The sequence below is a fragment of the Cavia porcellus genome, unplaced genomic scaffold (genome assembly GCF_034190915.1).
Source record: "Cavia porcellus strain 051 isolate PalLab524CR breed Dunkin Hartley unplaced genomic scaffold, mCavPor4.1 scaffold_26, whole genome shotgun sequence".
In the NCBI taxonomy this organism is placed as follows: Eukaryota; Metazoa; Chordata; class Mammalia; order Rodentia; family Caviidae; genus Cavia; species Cavia porcellus.
Window position 1 is genome coordinate 44,724,861 of NW_026947509.1, and position 15,325 is coordinate 44,740,185.

The window sequence follows — 15,325 nt, forward strand, 5'->3', positions numbered from 1 at the left end:
CTTCCTGGAGGATGAGCTCAGAGCCTTATGTGAAGACAGCTGCTGAGGAGAAGGGCTGGGGAAAGCGGGGCGGCTCCTGCAGGAACTCCTGTCTGCAGGGTTGGAAGACTCAGACACTGACACGGCAGCCAGGATTGCAGGAACTGGGTACAAAAATGCATACTCTTGTGTCTCCTGACCCAGGAGACTCCGCTGTGTGTCCAGGGGTTGTTCTCATGCCTTTCCTGTTCTGCCCATGCAGGAGGAAGGAGCTTGTCACACCTCGAGGAGAGACTGTTGGCTTGTTGAGCTTTCGCTGTGTTCTTTTCCTGTTATCTGCTAATGGCACTGTTTATGTGGCAGGGAGGATTTCTAAAACACACACCGAGCATATGGCAGCTCACGGCGGCAGTGACACAGCAGAGACCGGAGCGGTGCCCATTCCTGTGCCCACAATCGCCATCAGTGACAAAGCCGCTCCTGAAGTTACAGTACGGTCAATCAGTGCAGTTGTTCCACTGTTTAGTTTTAGTCTTAGTTTTGTCTGCTGTGGTGGGGGTGGGGTAATTGTACCCCTTAACTGAGCATATGGTTTGTTTTGCTTTGTTTTCCTTTTTGGGATATTGCTATAAAATATTTGGATACGTGAACCGTGTCATTCTTGTAGCTTTGATATATTCAGGGGAGATTGTAAAGATTATGACTATTTTAATAGGATTATTTATGCATGTAAAATGATGTCATTATTACAAGTCTGTATTACAAGGGAGAACTACTGCATAAAATAAATAACTTGGGATAAATATTTTGCATTGGGGGAAAAAAGAAACTGTGCCAAAAGGAATAAGGGAGAGGCTGCAGAATAAGCTGAAATTCTGCTTTTTGGGATCACATCACAAAGCAGGGTAATTTGGTATTGTAAGTTAGTCAGTGAACATGTCCAGGTGTTCAGAGGGGATCTTAAAAATCATTTCATACTGATGACTTCATCATGTGAAAAGACAGTAGTGACTTTTTCTGAAGACAATGTTTTAGGGAATATAGCATTAAATGACTTTTGAGTTAAAAGAAAGGAACACTTCTGAGACTAGTAACATTTTTAGGTGGGATTATCCTTGGAAGGTAAAAGCACAGTCTTTGAGGTCTACAGACTGTGTTTCTGGGGGCAAGGAAGGAGGAACAAAAAGAGAATGGTAGGAGGAAAGGGCTGGAGGAGGGAATGGGAAAGGGGGAGAGGTAGAACACAGTAGGAGCTGTTGGTGAAAGTGGCTGGACACATGAACGTGTTTGTGGAAGAAGCTGCGTGCAGGTAAAGGTGGGAAAGATGAGGTCTAATGAAGAGGGGGACAGGGAGGCGGTACAGGGGTTTCAAGTTCTGTCCCGCAGACTTTGACATGGGAAGAAACGTCATGATCTTAGCACTTGCAGTCCTGTACGTGCTGAAACTCATGGCGATCCTCCTGCCCCAGCCTCCCAGCTCTGGGGTATGCACCACACCTCACTTAAATTTTAAGAATTTTAACTGAGCTCTCTCCTACAGTGCACCCATTGCCACTAGATGGAAATCCAGTCTGGATGGACTTACATTCTGACGTGAGATAAGACTGCCACTTCCTCCTGTGTTTACCTTACAATAATGTTACAATTCTGCCACTAAATGGTTTGCACAGTGATTTCTTGTAATGTGTTGGTGCTACGTCATGCTTCAAAAGGAGCCCTCTCAGGTTCTGTGCACACATGAAAAGGAAAATGTAAATAAAACTGGTTAAGGAATTCCAAACACTTCTTCACATTCAGTGCTCTGCTTCTGCGAATCGCTTACAGAGTCACTTGTTGATGGCCATGGTTTTCCTCACCCAGAAGTGCGGAGAAAAAGAATGTTCAGAGTGTTCCACTAGTCAGGGTTTTCTTCCATGCAGCTATATTCGACCAGAATTTTGATGCCCATGATTTCTCGACCTACCCGGGTGTCTCTGTGAGTTCAGGTAATGTCTTGGACTCATCTTTCTTCAGTGGTGTTTTCGACTGAAGCTTCCTCACCATTCTTGTCTAGCCAGACTATGAGTAGTAATAAGTGACTCCCCCCCCTTTTTGGTGTGTAGGGGATTAGGTTTATAGTGTAACTATTTGGACATGGTTTCCCAAAATGCATTAAGAATGACTGTACTTGGTGAAGAAGTCGGGACCCTCAGTAGTCTAGCTACTTTTAGCCAATCCCACTGTTCTCATTTCTAGGTCCTGGGGGAATCTTTTTGGTTCTAGGAAATCCTTCCTGCCAAGGAAATCTCTTTCTGCCAGTAAATCCTCCTTTCAAGTTTGAGGGCCTCCTATCTCTGTTCCTTCCCTTGTGCATCTGTTGCGGTTTTATCAAACTGCGCTGCTGATGGAACCCAGCGCAGTGTAAACAGCTGTGTGCAAGGTTTTGGACACAAAGGCAACACTGCCACCTGGCCAGTGACATTAAGAGATCGTTCAGAGTTTATGAGAGATTTCAGAGGCTATATTAGCATGCAAGGCAAAGAAAAATGTGTCTTAGCCTCGGTGAGTACATATATCCTGGTGGCTGGGTTAAGGTATCCTGCGGTGTTTTTCACTGATTGCCAGATGTGGACACAGCTTGCCTTAGAAGACATCAGTATTTTTAGTGTGTTAAAAGGGAGATCTGGGGGCCTGGGATTTAGCTCAGCAGGCATAAGTGCCTGCCTGGCAAGCGTGAGGTCGTGAGTTTGATCCCCGGTACAAAAAATGAAAAAGTCTAAAAATATAATGTACTACAAAAGGGAGATCTAGGGACCGGGAGTCTGGCCCAGGGCAGAGAGCTGGTGAACACGTGTAGGGATGAGTCCCCAGCAAGGCTGCAGCAGCAGCCCAGGAGCCACGCAGCTCCCTCGAATGCTATGAGGTTGCTCTACAGACGCAGCTCTTGAGCAGAGCAGCCCGTGCCCCCTCCGCCCTCTCCGGGGGAACAACGATGCTTGTGCACATCGCAGACTTAAACGACACATTGGGTAGTGCATGGATTCAGGGTTGCACACCCTCCTCATCACATTTAAACCGCTGACGCTTTCGTGCAGGTAGGCAGCGGCTGTCCTCGGGGGAATGGATGTTTGTTAATATCTGTAACCCTTTGGTGCGCGGTGGAGGCTCCGCAACAGCTCATCCGCAAGCCCGGGTCACCTCTTTGTCAGGGAGCGCGCACAGAGACCGCCTCACAGAGGCGCCCTGACCTGGGCTGCAGGACCACGGCTGCCTTCGCGCCGCGCCTGCACATAGCGAGTGCGCACTCGAAAGCAGCTTGGCGCGCTGCGCCTCGTCGCGGGGCACCAGGGAGTCCAGCACGCGGTGAGCCTTTCCCCTTGGTTTTCCTCCCCGTATTCACGCCGCGCCGGGAGCGGGCAGAGGCCCAGCTCATTGGTTCACAACTGCAGACTCTGGCGTCTGGTCTCGCGCGCTAAGTAGCTGCGCGCCCAGCGGACTGATGTGCAGAGCCGCGGGGCGGGGCGCGCGCGCGGAGTGGGTGGGCGTGGGCGTGGGCGGGGGGCGGCGCCTGGCCGTGCGTCAGAGGCCCCTGTGTTCGCACCTTGCCTGACGTCAGAGCTGCAGCGGCTGCGGCGCGGCGCGGCGCGGGGACCCGCGGAGCCAGTCGTGACTCGGGGCGCGCGGGGAGCGGACGCAGCGGGCGCGGGGCCCCGGCGGGGACTCTGCGCGCTCGGGACCCTGAGTCCGGCCCAGCGTAGGCAGCGGGACGGCGGCTCGGAGGAGGTGAGGGCGCGGACGCCCGGGGGCCGCGGGCTCAGCGTGGCCCCGCGCACCTGCGGGCGGCGATCCCGGCCCCCCGCGTGCCCCGCGTGCCCTGCGTGCCCGGCCGGGCTCCGGTTCAGAGGCGGCTGCACTTTATCCGGGCGGCACGCGAGTGTGCGTGTGCATATGTGTGAATGTGCGCGCGTGAGTGCGGTGACCGCTGACCGCCGTCGTGCAACAGTTGTGCAAATGCGCACGGGGCAGCCCGCGTGGCCGCGTACTCGCGTGTTCGTTTCCCTGCTGCGGCGGGCACTCTGGGGAGGGGTGCGGGGCCGAGTGGGGCGTCGCAATCTCGCAGGTGTCCCCCGTCCGCGGACTCGCGTGTGTAAGTGTGAGTGTGCCCCACGGGCGTGGGCGTTCGTTGTCCGATTTTTCACTTAATGCCTCGGCGGAGTTTGTCTGTGTCGCTGGGAGCCGAGGGGGGCTTGGAGGAAACTCGCTGAAGCTCTGATTGCGTGTCAATGCGGTGGGCTCGCGATTGGCTGGAAAAAAGCTGGATTCGGGGTAGCAACTGGTTTCTGTAAAATATTGTTTACTCTGAGAAGAATTTGAGGTACGGGTTTGCAGGTAGCGATTTCGCAACGGCTGGTTTGGAGACGAAAATAAAGGATGAGTATTCTTAAAAAGTGAATTTGAAGACAGAATAGAAAATGCCAGAAAACGCGGAGAGAGGGTATTGTTTCGTGAAATCTTTAATTGTGCGCGCGCACGCGTTTGTATGTTAGATTGTAACAACAGGTATTGCTTTTTTGCGATGTCATGCTAAAATAAATTATTTTTTCCATGCTACATAAATTTGTAGTCTTTAGTTCTAGGTCCTGACAGAGCAGCAATGATGCAGTTAAAATAAACGTTAGTTTTATCTGTTTTTTTTTTTTCAGGTGACGTTGTTTATTGTGTATAATTAGGTACCCGATTATTTGTTTCTGCCTAATATTTCAGCAGTTAATTAGCATTTCTAAAAATACAGCAGTGTTGGTGTAAGAGGCTCAAGCGTAAACAACTCAGATCTGACCAGCTACACTGGCTGTTGATGTGAAGCCCAACGGTGAAAACCTTTGCTTTCCAAGCTTCCTGATTTACTAAGTGTGAATTATTTTGCCTCTTCAGACGGCTGAGTGTTTAAATGAGGTGCACATATGAGGCTGTGGACAGGATGCTTGGCTCAAATTAAGTATTCAGTGATCGTTGGCCATTATTATTAAGACTGAGTGGAGGTGTACTGGATGCGTGCGATGGAGAGAAAGCCTGCAGAGTATGGATAATTAAACAAAAAGAAAAAGAAAGAAAAGTTGAAAATTGTTTAATAGAAAAAATTATTTAATAGTGTCATATGGAAGAACTGACCCTGAATTAGAAGGATCTTTTTGTATATCATTTGAACATTGTTATGTGATTACTTCCCAGTTGTTTGCTTGCAGTTAGATAACTTAAATTGTCTAACTAAAGAAAATCAGGTGCTCTTCTGTTGTCTTTTCCTATTTTCTTTCTTTCTTTCTTTTTTTTTTTTTTTTTTTTGTCTTTTTCGTTTTTATCAGTACCAGGGATTGAACTCACGACTGCCTGCTTGCAAGGCAGACGCTTACGCCGCTGAGCTAAATCCCCAGCCCCTCTTTTCCTATTTTCTATTAAGTTGATTTTGCCATTTTCCAGCAATTGAAAAATATTTCCTGTGAGGATTTTGGATTCTGTCACCGCTATCACATTGCCACCACAGTCAGCTCAAGGGGCACAGAGTACCACTCTAAAATCATTGCCACAGATATTTTTGTTAATGTTTATCTCAGCATCTGGCTCAGATCTTGATGGGCAAGAAATACAGTATTCTTAAAATCAAACAGCCTCTGGCAGTTCAGCAGTCTCTCTGCTCCTGTCCCAGGTGAGTTTATGCAATTTTACCTGTTACGAAAAACCAATGAGATAAGAGGGTGAACACTGCTATTTAAAAAATAGCAATTTTTAAGAAAAATAAATGCTTTGGCCTTAAAAAAGGGGGGGGGGCCTTTCATTTTTAACTTCATGTAAACAGTTGGGGGAAAAATCTTAATAATCATAAATTTGCTCTCAGACTTGGAAATGTGTTTAGACTCTGTGCTTTAAAGTAATGAAAATTAAAACATTGAGGGTGAATTATGATGTGGCTTATGAAAAACATGATTTGGAATTCTAGGTAATCTGTCCACAAAGAAATCAAAACAAAAGCCTTAAGCAACAACGAAGGGAAAAAAAGCCCATTTTAATCTTAAACATATATAGATAGTGTATGTTTAAGATTAAAATATTAAAGTAATGTGTATAATTTTAAAATTATTAAATCACCAACTGGTAAGGGTTTTACCTTACCCTGATAAGATGCAAAAAGAGTGCAATTATTAGAAATTCGGGTTTGGAATTCCATATGATGCCAGATACATCACAGACAATGAGAGAAAGAAATGGAATGGTGTGTGTGGTGCGATTCTGCTTTTATAAAAGGATATTTAGAAAAGTGATGGGTATTAATGATGGGTGGTGGGAGTATGGCTATGTATACTCATTTGTATTTATAACTGCATTATTACTGTGCTTTATTTCTATAATAAAAGTCACTTAAAATTAAAACAGAAAAATTAAAATGTGTATTTTCCATTTTCAAATGAGACTGCTTTAAAAGATACTGACTTATTGAATTAGGGTATTTCAGGTCTTAACTAATTTACCAGTACTAGGAAGTGGTAGTTAGTATAACAGTTATGTTCCTTGTCCTTTGAAAAACCCTTTTGAGTAGGAGGGAACCATTGTTCGAGAATTTTCTTACAGTCCTCTTTGAATGTACCTGTTTTCAAAAACCAGTTCTGACTTAGATGTCCAAATTCCTGAGTCTGCCTTTGAGTCCTACTATGGCAATACTTAGTCTGCCTTTCCTGTTTTATTAGCCCTTAGATTCTTTTTTTTTTTCTTTCTTTATTTGGGGGGGTTACCAGGACTTGAACTCAAGACCTTGCACTTGCCAGGCAGGTGCTTGCTGCTGAGCTGTACCCTTAGCCCACCCCTTAAATTCTTTTTTTTTTTTTAAATCCCTTAAATTCTTAAATGAAATGTTAGATTGAGCTAACCCTATGTGCTTGCCGTCTCAAGGTACACCTGTGGTATTTTTGCTTTTGAATTTATGCATGTTTATTTCTTAGAATATCTTTCCTGACATTGTGCAAGCAGATAATATTTTTCTAAAACTTGATTAAAAACTCATATCGACTTCGGGGACGGTGTCTCACCCCTGTAATTCCAGCACCCTGGGAGACTGAGGCAAGGTCAGTGCACAGGCTTTACAAATTCCATGTTTAATAAAATCACTAAATCCCAAAATAAAATTAAAAGGGGTTAGCGGTGTAGCTCAGTGATAAGACCCTGGCTTCAATCCCCAGTATCAAAAACAAAACAAAACAAAAAAGAAACAGACAAACAGAAAAGCAAAACGAAAACCATATTTACTTTGATGTCTGGGTGTTCCAGCTAAAACTGAGCTTTGCAAATGAGCCCATTAGCTATAATAATAATTATTATTATTATTTCTGATATTGCAGTGCAAGGGATCAAATCTACAGTCTCATGCATGCTAGTCAGATGCCCAGTGAACGATACAGTCTGCCCTGAACCTTTTTAAAAACGTAATGTATTTCTCAGACCCCACTGAATACTTCGAATTCATTTTCCAGTTCCATCTTAAACTTGCAGATGACAAGAAAGCTTATCTCACCTGGGTGTTTATCCCTTCAAGCTTCTAGTGCAGAACTCACACAAAGAAGGTGCTGAAAAATGGTGCTTTAAACAAACAGTTGAGTCACTGGTTCTTTTGAGCCCAAGAATTAGAAATCTTCCTAACCCAGGATCCTGAGCAAAACGTTTCCTTCACAGAGCAGAGAGGGGGGAAAATCACTGATCCTTCTGCGTCACTGTTGATTGATATGGGTGGATGGTAAAGAATTAACAGTGTTTTCATTAAAATTAATACAGAAGCTTGAGAGCTTGGGTCATTAATCCAGGACCCACAGATTGACCTCACACATAGATTCCTTTTAAGAGTCCCATGAAGCCTGTTGGGTTTGATAGCATTTTTGTCGTCAGTCTTACCAGAGATGTGGTTGTGCCTTCTATGTGTTCCCAGTTGCTCCTGGAACCTGGAATCCGAAGTGTATAATGGTGAGTTAGCGGGCAGGCAGAGCCGTAGAACAGTGTATAACTTGCTTTGTGTTCTCAAGTCACTGTTTTCCATTACCACAAGCATAATTGTATTGTTTTCCAAATTTTAATTTAAGTGTATTTGTTTGATGAGTGATAGATACTTACATACTTACCTTTTTATTTTTTTAAATTTTTTTTGACTTTTTAAACATTTTTTAATTTTAATTTGCAGGTGTTTGCTGAAACCAGTGGCACTGATGAAATACCTACCGTTTTCTGCTCAAGGTAAATCATTTGTTGCTTTGTGAAAAATATCAGGTTGTAATGGAATTCAGAGTTTGCAGAAGGTCAGGCAAAGCAGTATTATTCCTGGCCATAAAGAAACGATCCATTTAATAGGTAAGAATTTTATTATTAATTAAAGATGATAACTTATGTTATTGGATCAGCATAGCATCCTTGTAACGTTTCACAGAATGTGTAATAGCCTGTGTCTGGGCTTCCCCCCCCTCACCCCAGGGGTGTTTGATTTGATAAGTGTTAGACAGGATTCTGAAACGTGAATTTAAAAAAAAAAAAAAAAGTACCTCTGAACCTTTGTAACTCACTGTCATTGTGAGAGGAGAGATGATACACATAGCACGTGATCGTGCCTTCGTGTGTAAAGGCTCTGAGGATTAGTATTTAATTTTCATGTGTATGATATGAGATTTTGTTTGTTTGTTTTGAGACAAGGTTTCCCCATGAAATTCAGACTGGCTTTGAACTGACTTTGTAGCAAGGCTGGCCTCAAACTCTTGCTGTCTAAGCCTCCCAGAGGCTGGGATCACAAGCATGTGCCACTATACCTGGCTTAGATTCATTTTCATTTTGCCTTTCATTCAGTGTTTTCATTATATTTTCAGAGTTTTAAAAAAATTTTTATTTAAAAGGAAAAAAAGAAAAAAATCAAAACAAAACAAAACAGTGTAAGGGTACAAGTAATTCAGAACTACAAAAAAAAAAAAAGTGAGAAATCACCAGTTAATAGATTACACATTGCCATCTTAGAAATAGTTGCTCAAGTCACAGGATCAAAGCATGCAAAGTGGACATTCAAACAGTGAGACTGCAAACAGTTGTGTTCAATGATCCAACAAAAACTCAGTAATATGGTCATCTATCCTAACACACCTAAACACACTTGCAGTTGTATCCTTTAGAGGTTTTTTTTTTTTTTTGGTGCTAGGGATCGAACTCATGACCTTGAACTTGCCAGACAGGCACTTACGCCACTGAGCTAAATTCCCAGCCCCAAAAATTAATTAAAAAGTTTGTTACAGCACATGCCTGGCAAGTGAGAGGTTGTGAGTTCAATTGCTGGTACCAAAAAAAGTTACTCTTCACTTTTCTAAATTTAGGCTTTAGCTCTAGGATTCTCTTAGTCCAAAAATTATCCTATTTATAAATATAACAAACTTTGTCTTATTTTGTTGCTTCAGAATAATGTGTATAGCAAACTAATGGAAGAAAGACCACATTTCATTTTATTTTTTTTGGTTTATTTATTATGGGGTACCAGGAACTGAACTCAGGCAGGCAGGTGCTGTGCCACTTGGGCTACTTCCCCGGCTCTACAGGAATTGAACTCAGGACCTTGTGCTTGCTAGGCAGGCACTCATACTCTATAGCCCCAGCCCCAAAGACCACATTTTAAATAATATATACATTTTTTTTGGTCTTTTTCCTTTTTATCGGTACCAGGGATCGAACTCAGGACTGCCTGCTTGCAAGGCAGGCGCTTATGCCGCTGAGCTAAATCCCCAGCCCCTATATACATTATTTTAAAATCTGGTTTAATTAATTTTACCCATAAATGTGGGAAATCAGAAAATCAGAAGTTTTCAATAAACTCATTGGTAAGTGGATGGTATAGAAGAATTTTAACTTGAAGTTTTCGTGTTCTCAGCTTACTGGTTTTAAGTGTCATTGCAGATTTTAATAAACTTTTAAACCCGGTGTGGTGGCACACACCTGTAATCCTAGCACTTAGGAGGCTGAGCCGGAGGCTTCTGTGAGTTTGAGGCCAGCCTTAACTGTATAGTGAGACCCTGTCTCAAAAAAAGGGAGGGCAGAGATATAACTCAGTGGTGCAGTGGTGCCTTGCCTGTGAAGTGTGAGGTCCTGAGTTCAATTTCCTGTACCCTCATAAAGAGAAGAAAAAAACCCTTTTCTGTTGCAGAATAATCTCATGTAGAAGCACTTATTGCACATTACAGAATAATTCCACGTTTTCTAACCGACAAGATTATTTTAAATTATTAGCATTTAAAACCTGACAACATTATTTGCAGTTCTGTTTTCAATTTAACAAACCAACAAGGAAAATGCATTGAATTATTTTTTTCCACTTAATTATATGTAGATACGATGTCATACACACACACACACACACACACACACACACATATACACTCATTAGGTCAGCTAATAAAAATTGGCTGTGTGTCAGAATTGCTTGGGAAAGATTTGAAATTCTGAATCCTAGGCTCTGACTCAGCCCTGCTAACTCAGTCCCTGGTCTGGAACTGCTGTAGAATATAGGGTTGACAGATGCTGGTTTTAGTGATAGGAAATGATTCGTCAAGAAATTTCAGAGCACTGCAGGAAAAAAACTCCTAGCATTTATTTGGTTTACTTACTGTTGGGAGAGTACTAGTAGGTGTTCCCAGAGACTTGCTTAGGTGTTAATCAGATTTTTAGCAACTTTGTGATGCTTCAGTTCATGAACTTAATTCCTTCTGCGATTCTGGTCGCAAACTGAATTGAATGAGAGAACTAAATCAAATTTCCCCACAAGAGAGACAATGACCCTGATTCGGATCTTGTGAGATTTGCAGAGAGAACTAAGTTTGTGTACGGGGCTCCACTGTAGTTCAGGGGCTGGCCCTTGTGAGTTGAGTGATGTTGTCATGCGATAGCTTCACCCTCATGACAGAGGACTGACACTGTCATCTGTGACCCCGAGAATTCAGATAACCTGGGGTTTCTTACAGAAGCATCATGGAGAAGGTAAAGAGGATGCTAACCTAGAGTTCTGTCTCAGAAGTGGCCGTTTGCCTGTACAAGTTGAGTCCTGTACCCTTCATGACTTGAGTTATCCCTCACAACTCTGGCATGTGATTAGGAGACTGATAGTTTTTGCTGTCTGCATCTTTGTCTTTTGAACTGCTGTTAGGAGTAGGAACAGATCTCTGAGCCACTTGTCTTCAGGGAGCAGGGCAGAGGTCACAGAGCTGTTGGTCCTGTTCCTTTCTTGCAGCCTGAGCGCTGGAGCACAGCCGCTCTCCACCTTCTGTTAGTCAGCACACAGAAGAGTCCAGGCTACTGCTGTGTCACCTACGCCAGCCTGGACCAGCTGAGCGGCTCCTGCTGGTGCCCTCACTCCTGCCTCAGGGCCCCTTTGCCTTGTGTCCTTCCTTTTACCTTTTATTCATTCAGTCATTCAATCAACAGATCGTATTGAGAATGTACTAGTTTGCACATGCTTTTATAAAACTAAATGTGTGTGGAGCTTACATTCTAGTATAGTAAGACACAGAACACATGATCATGTGAGCCAGTGCACTGTATGTTAGATTACGATACCTTTTATGAGGAAAACAAAACAGGAAGGCAGGTTGTTTTAGGTAGCGCGGGCAGGTGAGGGCTTTTAAAGAAAGGATTGTTGGGGAGGGGGTTGGGATGAAGGGCGTTGCCGGCCTTGCACATGCACAAGGGACATTTCCAGGCAAGTGAGGACAGGGAGCCTTGGCAGAAGTGTGCAGCTGAGGGGAGGGGGCAGGGGCGGACACCCTGCTTAAGGACTAAGGTCTGTTCCTGCCATGACCAGTGAACGGGTCGCTCAGTGAGGAATCGTGTTGAGTGTGTCATTGCAGTATTCAGAACAAAGGAGTGGTCGATGGAGCACCGATGTGATGGCTTTGCTTTGATCACATCAGCCTTACACACAGTCCTGTAATGTGTAACGCATAGAGCCCCCATCCTCCACTGTGCAGTACAGTCGGCAGGGTTCCAGCCATGCACTGGGCAGGCCTGTGTCAGAAGTCTGAATGTGGGTCCAGGTGGTAGTTCCTGAGTCTGAACAGGGCCCCTGGGCTGAAAGCCTGAGTGGTCCTTCACTGGGGAGGTCCCTGAAGGAGAGACATCTGTAGTAGGTGATGTTGGAGCAGCAGGTTCAGCGAGACCTTGTAGGTTGCAGTGTGAGAACTTTGAATCTTATCCCACGTTGGGGTTCTAAGCAGTGGGCCCTGTACTTGAGAAAGACCCCAGTGGCTGCTCTTGGGGAGGATGGTTGGTGTAGAGATTCTTCCAAAAAATCTTTTCATTAACATTTTAATTCTTACACCATAAACTTTACTGGCCCACTTTTTTTGTTTTATTGATACCAGGGATGGAACTCATGACCTCAGGCTTGTCAGGCAGGTGCTTATGCCACTGAGCTAAATCCCCAGCAGAACTTTTTTTTCACATTTTAAAAATTTTTTTAAAAAGATTAAGATAAAAGAGGACATAACAACACAGGTCAGAACAGAACAACTTAAGCAACATAGTGTTTCACCACAAGACAACCCCACATAACAGTAGTTACCATAGTGTCTCTTTCCTTGAAATGTTTGAGTATACCTTTATATACTATAGTATATAAACATAACAAGACAGTGTAAAACCATTCAAGAGAAAAAAAAAACCATTCAAGAGAATGAAAGTATTACAGGATATTCAGAACCAACTAACAGAAAATGAACAATGGTTACTATATTATCTCCTTGTCTATAAAAAATTTTGTTTATACTGTCACATATAATAAAATCTAGTAAGATACAACATGATAAAACTGATGGAGATAGAAGAACTGGTGGGACTTCAAAACAAGATGATATTAAATCATCACTAGCTATTATAATGTCTTGTTTTCTTGAAAACAGCTGTTCATACCATCACAGACAATAAAATTACACAACCCAGAATAAAAACATTCCAACTAATGAATGAAAACATTATAAGGCTTCAAAGCAATCTAATGGGGAATCATGATTACCGTATACTTTTATGTATTCTTACCATTTCTTACACTAGGGAAACTATTCGGTATTTATACATGTGAGTTTGATTTATTTTGCTTATGAGTATGGTTTCAAGCTGCGTCCATTTATTTATAAATATCTCAGTGTGATCATTCTTTATAGCTGAGTAGTACTCCATTGTATAAAAATACCACATCTTTTTTATCCATTCCTCAGTTGATGGACACTTAGGTTGTTTCCAAGATCTGGCTATTTCAAATTGTGTTGCCAAAACATGGGTGACATATATCACTGTGGTATGATGCTTTTAGTTCTCCTGGGAATATGCCTTGAAGTGGAATAGCTAGAATAAACGGGACCCCCAATCCCAGCTTTCTGACAAATCTCCAGACTGACCTCCACAATGGTTGCACCAGTCTATACTCCCACCAACAGTGCAGGAGAGGTCCTTTTTCCCTTCAGCCTCTCCAGCATTTGTTGTTGGTAATTTTCTTGATCCTGGCCATTCTTTCAGGACTGAGATGGAATCTCAGTGTGGTTTTAATTTGCATTTCTCTAATGAGTAATGATGATGAACATTTTTTCATGTATTTATTTGCCATTTGTATTTCTTGAACTGAGAACTGTGTATTCATCTGAGATGCCCATTTTTGGATTGGATCTTTGAATTTTGGGGGTCTGATTTTTAAAAAATTCTTTATATGTTTTAGACAGAAGACCTTTGTCTGAGGGACAGTTTACTAAGATTTTTTTTTTACCAGTTTGTGGGTTTTCTTTTCACTATGCTACAGATTTCTTTTGACATGCAGAAACTTTTTAATAAGACATGATCCCAGTTGTTGATTCTGGCAAGTATTTCCTATGCAGTTTGATTCCTGTTCACGAATTCTCTACCTATCCCTATGTCTTCAAGGTTTTTACCCAATTTGTCTTCCAATAGATTTAGTGTTTCTGTTTTAATATTCAGATCTTTGATCTATTTAGATTTAAGTTTAGTACATGGTAATAGGCATGGGTCTAGTTTTAGTTTTCGGCATATGGAGAGCCAGTTTTTCCAACACCATTTATTAAAGAGACTATTGTTCTTCCAGTGAACATGTTTGGCCCCTTTGAGTGCGTTTGTGGTTGTTATCTTCTAATCTATTCCATTGATCTTCGTCTCTGTTTTTATTCCAGTACCACGTAAATGATTTTACTACAGTTGCTTTGTAGTATAATTTCAAGTCAGGGATTGTGATACCTCCTGATTTGCCTTTGTTACTTAGAACTGTCTTTGCTATTCTAGGTCTCTTCTTGCTCCAGATGAATTTTAGGAGTGATTTCTCTAGATCTATGAGTTAGGTTGATGGTATTTTTATTGGGATTGCATTGAATCTGTATAACAGTTTTGGGAGAATGGCCATTTTCACAATATTTATTCTTCCTATCGATGAGCAAGGGATGTCTTTCCATTTTCTGAGATCCTCTTCAATTTCCTTTTTCAGTGGATTATAATTTTCCCTATGTAGATCTTTCACTTCTTTTGTAAGAGTAATTCCTAAATATTTCATTTTTTTAGTTGCTAGTGTGAAGGGTGTGGCTTCTCTTATTTCTCTCTCTGAGATTTTGTTGTTAGTGTATAGGAATGATACTAATTTTTGAGTATTGATTTTGTATCCAGCTACATTACTGAATTTATTTATTATATCTAAGAGTCTTTCAATGCAGTTTAGGGGGTCTTCTATGTAGAGTATCATGTCATCTGAAAACAATGATAATTTAACTTCTTCTTTTCCTATCTTTACCCCTTTTATTTCTCTCTCTTGTCTAATTGCTCTGGCTAGTACTTGCAGTACTATATTAAATAGGAGTGGTGATAAGGGACATCCTTGTCTTGTGCCTGATTTTAAAGTAAAGGCCTTCAATTTTTTGGCCATTTAGTATGATGCTGTTGGTTTGTCATAGATGACCTTTATCATATCTCTTCCAATTTTCTGTAAGGTTCTTATCATGAATGAATGTTGGACCTTATAAAAAAGCTTTTTTTTTGCATCTATATAAATGATCATGTGATTCTTAGTTTTGGCTTTATTGTTGTGGTGGATTACATTTACTGATTTACATATGTTGAACCATCCCTGCATGCCTGGGATGAATCCCATTTGGCCATGGTATATAATCTTCTTGATTTGCTCCATCCTATTTGCCAAATTTTATTGAGGATTTTTGCATCTGTGTTCATTAGGGAGATTGGTCTGTAGTTCTCTTTTTTAGTTGGGTCTTTCTCAGGTTTTGGTACTAGAGTAATATTTGCTTTGAGGAATGACTTAGAAAGGATT

The 15,325-nt window shown here is 42.2% G+C and overlaps 1 protein-coding gene across 3 annotated transcripts in view; it reads left to right on the top strand.

The window, feature by feature from the left end:
- The first annotated feature begins 3,607 nt into the window (after positions 1-3,607).
- Positions 3,608-15,325, top strand: part of Zdbf2 (zinc finger DBF-type containing 2) — a 55,114-nt gene continuing 43,396 nt past the window's right edge. For all 3 annotated transcript variants that reach the window (XM_063237345.1, XM_063237346.1, XM_063237347.1), the window contains exons 1-2: positions 3,608-3,741; positions 8,174-8,226. The gene's annotated coding sequence lies outside the window, so the exon portion shown is untranslated. The remainder of the gene's footprint in view (positions 3,742-8,173; positions 8,227-15,325) is intronic.